This window comes from Alosa alosa, chromosome 12 (genome assembly GCF_017589495.1).
Source record: "Alosa alosa isolate M-15738 ecotype Scorff River chromosome 12, AALO_Geno_1.1, whole genome shotgun sequence".
Taxonomy (NCBI): Eukaryota; Metazoa; Chordata; class Actinopteri; order Clupeiformes; family Clupeidae; genus Alosa; species Alosa alosa.
The window spans coordinates 19,659,270-19,673,716 of record NC_063200.1 but is presented as its reverse complement, the minus strand read 5'-3'; the positions used below and the strand labels follow the sequence as shown (position 1 = coordinate 19,673,716).

At 35.5% G+C, this 14,447-nt stretch overlaps 1 pseudogene; it reads right to left on the bottom strand.

Moving 5' to 3' along the window:
* Positions 1-14,447, bottom strand: part of LOC125304479 — a 54,256-nt pseudogene that overhangs the window by 33,504 nt on the left and 6,305 nt on the right.

The window sequence follows — 14,447 nt, the reverse complement described above, 5'->3', positions numbered from 1 at the left end:
CAAAACAGCAAGTTGATTGATATTATCTGAAATACACAATTGAATAACATGACTTTTTAATGTTTTTAAAAATGGAGATATAGCGTTTTGAAACCAAACTCTTCAAATATTACCTCAAAGGTTCATACTCTATGGAAGAAGCTATGCACTATTGTCATCAATGTTTACCTGCATACAAATTACATAAGAACTAGATGTAGACAAAATATGACTGCCGCTCAGTCCTGGACATCCGTTCCGCGAAAATAAATCACACTTCAATTTGTCTCCATATTTTACTCCATCCCCCACTCTTGAAACTTTTTGTGTATGCTTGTTTGGCATGCCTGAGTGTGTGTGTCGCGGCTGCACAGAAAGTAGCCTACTGGTGCTGAAAAGGTGAATAGATTGTAGAATAGCCAAAGAAGATGTAGCATTGTTATAAAACCTTTAAAATCTCTAAACAATCACAAGTAGGGCAGTTCATCACAGTTCATCCATTGTAACTGGATTGATGAAAGGTCACTTACACCTGTAGGCTACATTGTATTTGGGAAAAGCAAAAGGTATCAGCATAATGTTATTTATTTATTTATTTATTTTTTATGTATTTTTAAACAAAAACATCTCTGTCAGTTCCATGCCGTTTTCAACAGCTATCAAAAACAAAGGTCATTTTTGGATGGATGAATTTTTTGTGAATGTTTCTTCTTCTACATAAGATTTTAGTCATCTTTAGTTCATGTAATACTTTATTGTCAATGCACAAATTAAGTAACAGTAGTCTGAAACGTTATTGTTAAGGCACAAATTAAGTAACAGTAGTCTGAAACGAAATGCTGTTTTACATCTAACCAGTGGTGCAAATAACTGACATGTCCAAATGGGCCTTGATGAAATGCGTCCGCTAGACTGTTCATACATTTTAACGGGCCAAAGTTGAAGAGCTTTTGTCCGTGCAAATATAGGCTGATTCATGTTCCCTTGCATTGTGTAACTGAGGTCCATGGCTAGTCTGGCTTTCATCAGACCAAGCTCAATCTTTTAAGAAATCAAAAAATATATAGCGGGCAGATCAGGCTGGGTGCACCCAGCCTAGTCCATAGGCACCGATATTGTTTAATTTTCCGATTGAGATATACACGCTCTGGCTATTCTAAATGCAAAATGCATCAGGGAGTTATGACAAAACGGTAACTAACAAACTAGATCCTAATAGAAAGCTGTTAGCTTCCCTAAGCTACAGGTAGGATTAGGGCTATAAGGTAGGCCTATTTACAACATAAATTGACAATAGGCTATGCTGGCTTACACAAAATAAAATCTCCTTTGAAACCAATGGCTTACGCCTTACAGTATCAAGCGGACTTAAACTGCCATATCGTGGGCGCAGTTGTAATAACATTCACGCAGCTCCATGAGTCAAGGAAAGCGAATGAAGTAGCCACTTCTAAATGGGACCCACTACACAGTAGCTTAAGGTGTGTTGCTAAAGCAGCCATAATGAAGGTGTCATTGTTTGGATACTTCACACCGTGCTTTTTAATTTCACAGACTACAACTACCAAGCTGGAATCAAAGCACATCGATTCCCCTCTCACACCCTGCACGCACTTAAAACAAAATAAACAGGCGCCTCAGTCTCCGCATGTATAGGCAAAACTGTATCAGACCCGTGTAACGTTGGTAAATCTTTCATTGCACAGAATGATTTTGTAGCTCGTGCAATAAATGACAGTCGAAAGATACAAACAGTGCTGCTATCAATTTGCTTGGTATAACCACATTTATGGTTTTCTACAAATGCAATCAATCAAATGGGCCTCCATCACTCAACCAACGCTAACGGTAACATTACCTAGGTCCTTCTTGATATTACAAGATTAACGTACCTGCAGTAAAAACCAAGCATGTCCGATAAACATCCTCAGATTTATTTCGGCTTCAAGAAGAAATGGGAATTACACTTCATGTGAACATCGCCCTATCCTTATTAGATGTTCACTGCGTAAATTACAGTCCTTGTAGGAAGCGCCCATTGTTTTTCCAACCCACTTTTAACTTCCAACAAAATTACGCTCACTGCAACGATCGCCATCTAGTGGACAAACGACTACTTATCGCCAATACTGAAAATGCAGCCATGATGATGATGATGAATATTTATTTTGGCTTTCTTTTAATCCTACTGAATTTGTAATTATGTATCGGCCGTTCTAATACCGATAGTATGTGGGTGCCTGTGTGTGTGCATGTGTATATCTGTGCACCACCATTTACAGGCCAATGAGTGTACAGTCACTAAATGTACACATAACTTAATTTTTAGACCCCCCATGGATGAAATTCTGAAACTGGGCATACCCCAGAGAATGCCAGGTCAATCATACACATAAAATTTGGTGCAGTTATGAACATCTTAACTGAAGATAGGGGCGATTAAAGCAGAATAATATTGCATTTTCATTTTTTACCGGGGGTGGGGGTGCAAATCACAAATGAGTGATTATGAGCCAGGTTGATGTGGGCCCTTGAGACCAACATACCATAAAAGATTCTTCATCCTCAGTGCCACGGTTCAGGTAGTTATTTAGGAAAAATTGTTTTTTTGGTTCGGGGGCCCAGCACGGGGTTGGTTGTGGTGTTGGTCTTTTTCCGTAAAAGTCTAGTGGGGCTACATACCCACCAAATTTCATGTACCCCGGTGGTTCGGTGTCCCGGGTATCAATGACCAAAAATTCAGGAAGTAGATGACGGGAAAAATTCTTGAATTGTGTGCATGTGTGCGTGTACAAGTTTATGTTTAGGTGTGTGTGTGTATGTGCGTGCTTGTGTGTTTGTGCATGTGCATGCATGCGTACATATGTCTACTGTATGAGTATGTGTCATACGTATGATTACTGTAAATGTATGTGTGTGCGTGTGTATCTGTTTATGCACATGTGTGTTATGGGTTAACATGACCCCTGGAGGCAAACATACGGAAAAAATTGGTCATCCTAGGCCCTACAGTTCTCAAGATATTCACAGAGAACTGTGTCTGCCCTACCCTCCTTTCGGGGGGTCCAGTCCAGCGGGGGGGGGCGGCTACAGATCAAAACGAAGAATGACGGTTCCATGCTATCCATGTGGGGGTACATGCCCACCAAGTTTTGTATACCCCGGTCTTTCAGTGTCCCGGGAATCCTTGTTGGTGTACGTCACTAAATGTACACATAAATTATTTTATTGTAAGGCCCCCCATGAACGAAAGTACACAAAACTTGGCATGCATTTGGAGGGTGTCATAATGATCCTACACTTTTAATTTCGTGCAGTTTTGACCTTGTCAGCCAGAGATATTGTGATGAAAACACCTAATTTTTTGCTTTTTAATTTTTAACTAGGTGGCGCTATACATGAAATAAGTGGTAATGGGATGGGTTGACATGCCCCTTAAGACCAACATACATAAAAAGGTGGACCTCCTAGGCCCTACGGTTCTCGAGATATTCACAGAAAACTGTCTCCGGCCACCTACAGGCCAGTTGGTGTATAGTAACATAAATTAATTTATTGTGTGGGCCCCATGAACGGAATTCCACAAAACTTGGCGTGCATACAGAGGGGTGCCATAATGATCCTACACTTCCAATTTCGTGCAGTTTTGACTATGTTAGGTCACAGATACCTTCAATTACAACACATCATTTTTACTTTTTGTGTTTAACTAGGTGGCGCTATACATGAAATGAGTGGTTATGGAATGGGTTGACATGGCCCCTTGAGATCAACATACAAAAAAAAATGGTCCTCCTAAACCCTACGGTTTTCGAGATATTCACAGAAAACTGTGTTCGCCCTACCCTCCTTTCGGGGTCCAGTCCAGCCGGGGGCTACAGATCAAAACGAAAAACGATGGTTCCATGCTATCCATGTGGGGTTACATGCCCACCAAGTTTTCGCGGTACCCCGGTCTTTCAGTGTCCCGGAATCATTGACGGAAATTTGGGCATCTAAAAAAAAAAAAAAAAAAAAATCTGACTAAACCTATAGCGGCGGTCATAATAATATGGCCGACGACACTTCAACGTTGTAAATCGATTCTATTAGACCCAACAAATTAAATAATAAACAGTAAATAATACCATAATAGGGCCCCTTTAAGCATAAAGTCTCATTCTCTTAACCTTTACAAGCCTGACCGTTCTAATTTCGTTAAAATTTTTACGATGACCAATTATTTAATATCTCAGCTGTCCAATGACTGATTTTATTTCTGAAATCTTCCCAGTAATGCCGACAGCATAAGCTTCAATTTGATATGATTGGTTAAGGGATTTATGGCGCGAAATGTTTTGGATACTTTTCACTTCAGTCATATATATTGATATGGACAGCCAGATGCCACCTGCACTTCCTTGGAGTTTACTTCGACTGGAAACCACACAGCTGGATAAACTGAGGTAATATATGTTTTTACATTGGTTGTAGTTATGATTAATCTTAATTTGTAGTCCTAAAATCATGTTATTTGACAGAAATATGCTTTCTCATCAACGTCAACATTATGGCATAGCGGGGGCTAAGTGCATCGTCATGTAACTTTAGCTAGCTGCATTACTCTGAACTGCTTGGAGTACTCTCGTTTGCTTTTGATGTCAGTTATTTTCATTTGACAATTTCATTTAAAAACCTGTTAGTATATAACCTGTAAGTAAGTTTGTTTTCTAGTACCAATTTGCTTGTTAGGTAAGCATTATTGGCAAGTCAGTATAACGTTAGCACATCAAAGCTGGATAAATCAATGGGCGCTGCGTTTGTTTGCGTCGGTTCTCTACATGAAATAAGTTGAGTGATATTTGTTCTCCTCTCAATATGTAGTTGTAGAAAACAAGATGTGAAATCATATATTCTGTCAGAAATGTAGTGCTAACTAACTTATTGCCTGTCCTCGAGTTGTTACCTCTCTAGGCAGTTTGTAGTGAACTGATTTAGCTTACTAACTTCTAAATGACAAACATCAGACGTGCTTGTCTCAACATTTTCTAAAATGACATGACTTGATAGCTTTTCTAGTCCTCTCAATATGTAGTTATAGAAAACATGATGTGAAATCACATATTATGTCAGAAATGTCATTATTGCATTTTCAGCAGTTATTTACTAAGTGAAATGTAATCTGTCTTTATCTTGATGCCAGCCAGGCAATCAGATTTAGGGCAGCTAAACCCATGTGTAATAAAATGACTTTTCATACTTCTGAATATTTTTGAGTTACTCAGAATGCTTCAATAGTTTCAAGGCTACTGGTGTATGTATGTGCACACACACATACAGTACATCTGTAGTTTTGATTTTATTTTGTAAATTAATAAAGGTATTACATTTGTAGGAGGAGGATGAAAAGACCTACACAGACCTCGTTGCAGGCCTGAAGAGGTAGCTGACTGCTGATGAGCTTGCGCTCACAATGTTGAAGACCATGTGAGGATGGAGGAAGAAGGTATAGATGTAGGTGGCGTGCATAGGGTGGTGTAGACCAGTGTTTCTCAAACTTTTACAGACCAAGGACCACTTAACCATTAGAAAAAACCTCACGGACCACCTAGCTAATAGACAAAATAGGCCTACTCACTGAACCACCTTGCTTATTGTCTTTGCACCTTGCTTATTGTGTCAGAGGATTCATATGATTTAAATTGGCATAGCTTACATAGGCAGTGTTGCAGAACTGTTTGGATTTACATACAAGTTGGTTCAATATTGCAAACAACTCATCTATATTATTTTTTACAACGTCTGCTCGCGGACCACTTGGGATAGCTTGCGGACCACCAGTGGTCCCCGGACCACACTTTGAGAAACACTGGTGTAGACTGCCACTAAAACACTGTGAAATAGACTTGTTATGTTGTTTTTTATATGTTGTTGTCCCAGGCATATGTGGTTTTATCAACCGGAACGGGTGGGAGGTTGTGCTTAGTAGGCCGTCGTGTGCAAACATGCATTGCAGGGGCATGGGACGAAGAGACTCCAGAAGACTTTCACAGTTTTCTAGGCTTGATCATTAACATGGGGCTTCACTTCCTTCCCTAATATCCATTGCTACTGGGGAACCAAGTCTCTGAAGGGATCAGGGAGCGTTGACCAAATGATAAATACATATTGTGTACACTTTTTCTCCATTGACATTGCCGTTGTCAGTAGTTTCTTATTATTTCAAGTTTGGCAATGCAGAATCTGGTGTTGAACCTAGGTTTGGTAGCTACAGCCAGAAAGACTTCACAACAGCTGGCAGGCATTTCCGTCAACATTTCAGCCTCGCCTTCAGCTGCTCCAACTTCTAATCTGTCGTCTTTTCATCAAGTACATATTCCTGTACAGCAGGAGCCAAAGAAAAATGGTTGGCTTTGTTATAAAAAATAATACATAATAACACTAGTAGCTTGTATGGCCCGGAGTTTAGCGGTAGGTGACTAGCGGTAGTAGACAAAATTGCTGTCAAATTTGGCATTCTACAGGAGGGGATGTGTTTCGTTATGAGTCATAGGTCTTCTGTGTTCAACCTTCAGGATCCCCACCCCACCTTTCCCTATCCTCCTCTTTATGTGTGTGTGTGTGAGTTTGTGTATACATGTGTTTATTCTCAACAGGCTTGTTCTATGTAATCCACTTTCAAATGTTTTAGAACACATTGATTTTTGAGTGATGTTGAAGTTGATTGTATTCCTAGCTTTTCATAAGTAATAATACATTTTATAGATGTATATAATTTTCATATTATACTGATTTATATAAGGAAGTTGTATCTGTTGAATCAAATGTATTTTATGTCTCTATTCGAAATGATCTTTAATAACTATACAGTATACTTACTTCCCGTATTACTGGTAAGGTACATGTTTTTTTTTTATATATCATTATTATTGACTGTAGCATTTGCTTATATACAAATACATGGTTTATTCTTATGGACCAAATAAATCTAAACCATTGTGTCTGACTTCATTATTAGTTTTTAAGCATACTTTTATGTTTTTGGTGAGAAAGAGAATGTTAATTCTTTCAACATTCTAAATCCCGTTTCCTGCATTTTTTTACACTGATCACTAAATTTATCATAACTTTTGAAAGGTTAATGATATTCTAATTCATTTTTCTATATTTTTCTCTATCTTGTATAGAAATATGATGAAAATGATTTTTTATGTGAATGAAATGAAATTTTAACGAATTTCGGTATACATCTGGAGAGGATTTTCAAAGACTGTTCATTACTATATCAACATTACCATAGGTATTTTACACCATTTGATAGAACTGATCCTTCTGATTACAATGGTATGTATATCCCATTGATGGTATGTAATATACTCAAGAAATAAGGTTTTTTGTGTAAGGAGGTCATCCAGCACCAAAAATGGAATGTTCGGCACGGGCACGAAAGGGTTAATAAGACTACACATCTTGTTCAACTGTTTCCTCTGTCCACAACATAATTTAACCATTTAAACTATCCACCTATTTAACTGTTCAGTCTTTCCAACTATATTAAACCTCATCTAGGCCTACCTCTCAAATAATTTAACCTTTTAAACTATCCACCTATTTAACTGTTCAGTCATTCCAACTATATTAAACCTTATCTACCTAGTTCAGTCATTCCAACTATATTACACCTCATCTACTATAGACAGAGTAGTTTAAAAGTTAAATATAGATAGTGTAATGGATGTTGATAGACAGAAAGTTGAATGGATGTTGATAGGCAGATTGTTTAATGGATGTTGATGGGATAGTTTAATGGGTAGATGAGTGAATGGTTTGAAGAGGATGAATGGATAGAAAGTTGGATGGAATGTGCCTTATATCCTTGTGGAATGGAGATACACAGAGAGAGGGGATGGGAGATGGGACCTAGTTGAGCAGCTGGAAGTTGATAATGGTGCAAATCAAGTTAATTAGCCCATTATGATGTCATAGTCCCCATACAAAGTCTATGGGGAAAAATAAGCTATTCCTCAAGTCTCCTTTTCAAGACCTACGTTACAAAGTTTGAACGAAGTTTCTACGTTAAACGGTTGAAGCTGAATTAGACGCAGAAATTTGGTGGGAAGAATAATAACTAGAAATGCAATTCCAAGGAATTAGCAGTGCATGAAAATGCTTAAGTTGTGATGTAAAATATCATGTATAGTTAAAACAGATAATACAGAGATGGTTACTACGGTGATGCTAGGATAGACATGGCGGTTGCATAGCTTAATAAAAGTTGATAGTTTAAAAGTAGACTGTTTAAAAGCTGAATGTAGATAGTTTAAAAGTTGTTGATAGACAGTAGATAGTTTAAAAGTTGTTGACAGACAGCTAGTTTAATAGATAGTTTAATGATAGTTTAAAAGTAGACCGTTTAAAAGTTGAAGGTAAATAGTTTAAAAGTTGTTGACAGACTGGAAGTTTAATGAATGTTGATATTCAAATAGTTTAATGGCTGTGTATGTATGTAACTATGCTAACCATGCTACTTAGCTAATGATTTATAGTAGTGCTAGCAATGCTAACCATGCTACTTAGCTAACGTTTTCTAGCAGTTTAATGAATGTTGATATTCAAATAGTTTAATGGCTGTGTATAGGTAGATATTTGACGATAACTGAAAGTTGGAATGGCTCTGATGTTTGTTAGCAGTTATGCTAAGATTTTTAACTATGCTAACCATGCTACTTAGCTAATGTTTTATAGCAGTGCTAGCAATGCTAACATGCTAACCATGCTACTTAACTAATGTTTTCTAGCAGTTTTGATAAACATGCTAACTATGTTAGCAATGCTAACTATGCTAACCATACTACTTAGCTAACTTAATTAATGTTTTCTAGCAGTTTTGCTAAACATGCTAACTATGTTAGCAATGCTAACATGCTAACTATGTTAACTATGTGACTTAGCTAACCTATCTTATCATTTTTAGTAGTTATGCTAACTAGCATGCTAACAATGCTAACATGCTAACTATGTTAATTATGTGACTTAGCTAACCTAGCTAATCATTTTTAGTAGTTATGCTAACTATGCTAACTAGCATGCTAACAATATTAACATGCTAAACTATGCTAACCATTTTACTTAGCTAATCATTTTTAGCAGTTTTGCTAAAAATGCTAATGAACATACTAACAATGCTAACATGCTAACTAGCTACAGTGGGTAGGAGTCATAGTTGATGACAAGTAACAGTTACAATGGCTGAACAGTTGAAAAGTTCAGTAGTTTAAAGGGTTAAATTGTTTAACAGTGAAATATTGTAGTGATGACTTTTATTTTGAAACAGTTTTTTGGCAGAGGAAGCAGTTGAACAGGATGTGTAGTCTTAATAAGGCCAGTTTGTATGCTTAAAGCCTGAAACTGGCAGTTGATCCAGCTGGCCTGAACACCTGCCATAGGATTCTAATTGCTTAACGGCCGTATTATGATGTCACAATCAGCAATGTTAAGTCTATGGGGATTTTTAAAAAGTTTTTCTTTAATAGTTTAAAAAGTATAAAAGTTTCAAAGTTGAAAAGACATACCAACCTGATCTGTTTGAATACCCACGCTACAAAGTTTGAAATGAAGTTTCTAAGTTAAACTGTTCAAGAGAAATTCATGCGTCGGAAAAAAGTGGTAAGCGGAATAATAATAACTAGAAATGCAATTCCAAGGAATTACCAGTGCATGAAAATGCTAAAGTTGTGATGTAAAATATCATGTATAGTTAAAACAGATAATACAGAGATGGTTACTACGGGTGATGCTAGGATAGACATGGTGGTTGCATAGCTTAATAAAAAGTTGATAGTTTAAAAGCAGACTGTTTAAAAGCTGAATGTAGATAGTTTAAAAAAGTTGTTGATAGACAGTTAGTTTAATAGATAGTTTAATCGATAGTTTAAAAGTAGACCGCTTAAAAGTTGAAGGTAAATAGTTTCAAAGTTGTTGACAGACTGGAAGTTGAATGAATGTTGATATTCAAATAGTTTAATGGCTGTGTATAGGTAGATATTTGACGATAACTGAAAGTTGAATGGCTCTAATGTTTGCTAGCAGTTATGCTAAGATTTGTAATTTGCTAACCATATTACTTAGCTAATGTTTTATAGTAGTGCTAGCAATGCTAACCATGCTACTTAGCTAACTTAACTAACATTTCTAGCAGTTTTGTTAAAACATGCTAACTATTTTAACCATGTGACTTAGTTAACCAAGCTTATCATTTTAGTAGTTATGCTAACTATGCTAACTAAAGATGTTAACTATGTTAACTATGTTACTTTAGCTAACCTAGCTAATCATGTTTAGTAGTTATGTTAATCCATGCTAACTAGCATGCTAACTATGCTAACCATGTTACTTAGCTAACCTAGCTAATCATTTTTAGCAGTTTTGCTAAAATGTTAACTAAGACGCTAAAGACGCTTAACCATGTTGTTTCAAGACCTACATTACAAAGTTTGAACGAAGTTTCTACGTTAAACAGTTAAAGCTGAATTAGACGCAGAAATTTGGTGGGAAGAAGAAGAAGAAGAACTAGAAATGCAATTCCAAGGAATTACCAGTGCATGAAAATGCTTAAGTTGTGATGTAAAATATCATGTATAGTTAAAACAGATAATACAGAGATGGTTACTACGGTGATGCTAGGATAGACATGGTGGTTGCATAGCTTAATAAAAGTTGATAGTTTAAAAGTAGACTGTTTAAAAGCTGAATGTAGATAGTTTACAAGTTGTTGATAGACAGTAGATAGTTTAAAAGTTGTTGACAGACAGCTAGTTTAATAGATAGTTTAATGATAGTTTAAAAGTAGACCGTTTAAAAGTTGAAGGTAAATAGTTTAAAAGTTGTTGACAGACTGGAAGTTTAATGAATGTTGATATTCAAATAGTTTAATGGCTGTGTATGGTAGATATTTGATGATAACTGAAAGTTGGAATGGCTCTGATGTTTGCTAGTAGTTATGCTAATGATTTTTAGTATGCTAACCATGCTAACCATTACTTAGCTAATGTTTTATAGCAGTTTAATGAATGTTGATATTCTAACCAATGGCTTGTATAGGTAGATATTTGACGATTAGAAAGTTTTGATAAACATGTTAACTATGCTAAGATTTTTAACTATGCTAACCATGCTTTTAGCTAATTAACTATAGCAGTTTCTAGCAATTTTAACATGCTAACCATGCTACTTAACTAATGTTTTCTAGCAGTTTTAAACATGCTAACTATGTTAACCATGTGACTTACTACTTAGCTAACTTATCATTTTTAGCAGTTTTGTTAAACATGCTAACTATGTTAGCAATGCTAACTATGTTAACCATGTGACTTAGCTAACCTAGCTAATCATTTTTAGTAGTTATGCTAACTATCATGCTAACAATGCTAACAATCTTAACTATCTTTAATTATGTGACTTAGCTAACCTAGCTAATCATTTTTAGTAGTTATGCTAACTATGCTTAACTAGCATGATAACAATGTTAACATCTTATATTAAACCATGTGACTTAGCTAACCTACTAATCATTTTTACCATTTTAACATCTTAACTATCTAATCATGCTTTTAGCAGGAGTTAGTTGATGACAAGTGTTGACAAGTTGATGACAAGTTAAAAGTTGTTGATAGACAGCTAGTTTAATAGATAGTTTAATCATAGTTTAAAAGTAGACTGTTTAAAAGTTGAATGTATATAGTTTAAAAGTTGAATGCAGATAGTTTAAAGTTGATGATAGACAAGTTTAATAGATAGATAGTTTAATGATAGTTTAAAAAAGAAAAGTTGAATGTAAAAGTTCAGTAGTTTAAAGGGTTAAATTGTTTAACAGTGAAATATTGTAGTGATGACTTTTATTTTGAAACAGTTTTGGGCAGAGGAAACAGTTGAATAGGATGTGTAGTCTTAATTGGCCAGTTTGTATGCTTAAAGCCAAACTGGCAGTTGATCAGGTGGCCTGAACACCTGCAATAGGATTCTAATTGCTTAACGGCCGTTATTATGATGTCACAATCAGCAATGTTAAGTCTATGGGGATTTTAAAAAGTTTTTCTTTAATAGTTTAAAAAGTATAAAAGTTTCAAAGCTGAAAAGACATACCAACCTGATCTGTTTGAATACCTACGTTACAAAGTTTGAATTAAGTTTCTAAGTTAAACTGTTCAAGAGAAATTAAGCGTCGGAAAAAAAGTGGTAAGCAGAATAATAATAACTAGAAATGCAATTCCAAGGAATTACCAGTGCATGAAAATGCTAAAGTTGTGATGTAAAATATCATGTATAGTTAAAACAGATAATACATAGATGGTTACTACGGTGATGCTAGGATAGACATGGTGGTTGCATAGCTTAATAAAAGTTGATAGTTTAAAAGTAGACTGTTTAAAAGCTGAATGTAGATAGAATGTAGATAGTTTAGTTTAAAAGTTGTTGATAGACAGCTAGTTTAATAGATAGTTTAATGATAGTTTAAAAGTAGACCGTTTAAAAGTTGAAGGTAAATAGTTTAAAAGTTGTTGACAGACTGGAAGTTTAATGAATGTTGATATTCAAATAGTTTAATGGCTGTGTATAGGTAGATATTTGATGATAACTGAAAGTTGGAATGGCTCTAATGTTTGCTAGTAGTTATGCTAAGATTTTTAACTATGCTAACCATATTACTTAGCTAATGTTTTATAGTAGTGCTAGCAATGCTAACCATGCTACTTAGCTAAGCTAACTAACATTTTAATAATGTTGATTTTAGTTTAACATGTGTAACTATTTTAACCATGTGACTTAGTTTGCCAAGCAGTTATCTATTTTTAGTTTCTTATGCATAACTAATGTTTTACTAGCATGCTAACTATGTTAACCATGTTACTTAGCTAACTTAGCTAATCATGTTTAGTAGTTATGTTAACTATGCTAACTAGCATGCTAACTATGCTAACCATGTTACTTAGCTAACCTAGCTAATCATTTTTAGCAGTTTTGCTAAAAATGTTAACTAGCATGCTAGCATGCTAACTATGTTAAGCATGTTACTTAGCTAATCATTTTTAGCAGTTATGCTAACTAGCATGCTAACTATGCTAACCATGTGACTTAGCTAACCTAGCTAATCATTTTTAGCAGTTTTGCTAAAAATTTTAACAATGTTAGCGATGCTATCATGCTAACTTTGCTAACCATGCTAACTAGCTACAGTGGGTAGGAGTCATAGTTGATGAAAAGTGTTGACAGTTGATGACAAGTTAAAAGTTGTTGATAGACAGCTAGTGAATGTATATAGTTTAAAAGTTGAATGTAGATAGTTTAAAAGTTGTTGATAGACAGCTAGTTTAATGATAGTTTAAAAGTAGACCGTTTAAAAGTTGAATGTAAAAAGTTCAGTTGTTTAATGGGTTACATTGTTTAACAGTGGATTATTGTAGTGAGGACTTTTATTTTGAAACAGTTTTGGGCAGAGGAAACAGTTGAATAGGATGTGTAGTCTTAATTGACCCAGATTATATGCTTAAAGCCTGAGGCTGCAGGTGGCCTGAACACCTGCCATTGGATTCTAATTGCTTAAAGGCCGTATTATGATGTCACAATCAGCAATGTTAAGTCTATGGGGATTTTTTAAAAGTTTTTCTTTAATAGTTTAAAAAGTATAAAAGTTTCAAAGTTGAAAAGTCATACCAACCCGATCTGTTTGAAGACCCTACGTTACAAAGTTTGAATGAAGTTTCTAAGTTAAACTGTTCAAGAAATTTCTGTCTGGAAAAAGTGGTAAGCGGAATAATAATAATAAGAAGAAGTTGCCTAGGAAGAACAGTACAGTGCATTTTCATGCACTGTAATAAGAAAAAGAAGTTGTTGTTGCCTAGGAAGAACAGTACAGTGCATTTTCATGCACTGTAATAAGAAGAAGAAGACTTCGGATAACAGAACAGTGCATGTAACTAAACTTAAAATCTCCATAGACTTAACATTGGTTTTATGACATCATAATAGGCTATTAAGGAAATAGAATGCAATCAACTGCACCTGTGCTCTCTCGCTGACTGCCTGCAGCAACTTCAATGGAACCTCTTCTCTGTGTCCCTCTCCATTCAACTGAATAGCTTACTTCTCATCCCAACTTTCTTTCACTTCTTTTTCTTCACTTTCCCTCATTTTCTCTATCTCTCTCTCTATTTCTCCAAATTTGAATAACTTTGAACTATTTTTACTGTTTTTACTATTTACACTATTTTAGCATAGCAACCACTATAATTACCCTAGCAACAGCCTAGCAACCACCTTAAGTACCCTAGCAACCACCTTAAGTACCCTAGCAACAACCTAGCAACCACTTTTTATAGCGTAGTAACCACTATAATTACCCAAGCAACAACCTATCCATCACTTTTATAGTATAGCAACCACTATAATGACCCTATTGACACCTTAGCAACCACCTTAAGTACCCTAGCAAC